The sequence below is a fragment of the Rhagoletis pomonella genome, unplaced genomic scaffold (assembly GCF_013731165.1).
Source record: "Rhagoletis pomonella isolate Grant_MI unplaced genomic scaffold, Rhpom_1.0 Rhpom_scaffold_00016, whole genome shotgun sequence".
NCBI classification, from domain to species: domain Eukaryota; kingdom Metazoa; phylum Arthropoda; class Insecta; order Diptera; family Tephritidae; genus Rhagoletis; species Rhagoletis pomonella.
In genome coordinates this window covers 5,595,485-5,596,628 of record NW_023458570.1, presented here as the reverse complement: position 1 = coordinate 5,596,628, position 1,144 = coordinate 5,595,485, and the positions used below count along the sequence as shown (strand labels likewise).

At 35.2% G+C, this 1,144-nt stretch overlaps 1 protein-coding gene and 1 long non-coding RNA gene across 2 annotated transcripts in view; both read left to right on the top strand.

Moving 5' to 3' along the window:
• Positions 1–1,144, top strand: part of LOC118749465 (synaptotagmin-5-like) — a 159,200-nt gene that overhangs the window by 50,724 nt on the left and 107,332 nt on the right. The window lies entirely within an intron of this gene.
• The window catches only part of LOC118749466, a 69,191-nt gene that overhangs the window by 13,255 nt on the left and 54,792 nt on the right, over positions 1–1,144 (top strand). The window contains exon 2 of the long non-coding RNA XR_004994223.1: positions 1,067–1,069. This is a non-coding gene — a long non-coding RNA (uncharacterized LOC118749466). The remainder of the gene's footprint in view (positions 1–1,066; positions 1,070–1,144) is intronic.

Sequence of the window (1,144 nt, the reverse complement as noted above, 5' to 3'; positions counted from 1 at the left end):
TATACTAAAATTTAACGAATTTTTTAACAAATTTTACCGGGTAAAAATCTCGAGAAAACTTTCCTACAAATTTGTGATGTTACTATAGGGATACTGTTTCAGGGAAAACAGTGTAGAAATATTTCCAAAATTATTTTTTGTCCCGTATTCGGCTCTCATAAATATGGTCACCGTAGCTATAATATGTACGATATGATAGAAAATTCATATTTACATGAAATTACCTTGATGCTATGTTAATTAACCTGAATTGCTCCACCATCGCTAGCCCCAAACAAACTTGCAATTTTCGTAATAGTCGAACCTTCTCCACTTGAACCCAGTCGGTATAACGTGATAATGAGCTGGATTTCTGTTGGAAATTTCTTGCAGGAACGCGGACTATGAAAAATGCCATCATCTTTAAGTAGATTAAAGATAAATTTAAATGCTTGCCAACTGACTCTCGCAATTTGCCGGAATCTGGCTTCGTCCAGGTTTTGTAAAAGTTTGGTTGAAAAGCTATATGACTTTGGGGCAGAATTGTGAACAAACGGGCAGCCATGTCGTAGTATATGTTCAGAAGCGGCTAAAATTAAAACTAATTCCTCAAAAATTTAATTTTCCTTGTTACTCTGGTTATCTGAAATTAAATACATATGTATGTATGTACATACATATAAAGGTACATATGGGGCGAAATTCCTCAACTGTCCAGGTAAAAAATTGTATGTAAGCGATTTCTTTCAAACCATATATGTAATCATGGTACAAATATTTAAAGGTAAAACCGCTCGCTCAATTCGTCCGCCATTGGTTTTTTTTTGACGTTTGCTAGCATTTTGATTACACTCTCTCGAAATTATTCAAATGTCAAATAAATACAAAAAAAAACACATGAATATTTATGATTTTCCGTTTTCCTCTACAAGCAAAGCAATCTAAAGTTCTAGAAGTTCCCGAAATTATCGTATCTACAGCAAAAATTGATCGAGGTTTGTGGTGTTACGGAAGCGGTTTTTCCAAGTGCCCCTGTTTGTGTTAGGCTCATTTTTTGCCACACCACCGGACCCAATGTAAGCACAAGATAGTTCTTTGCAAAAGTGCAGTGCCTTTAAGGTAAAATATCCTTAAGTGCATGCCAAAATCTTCGCCTTAACATGCG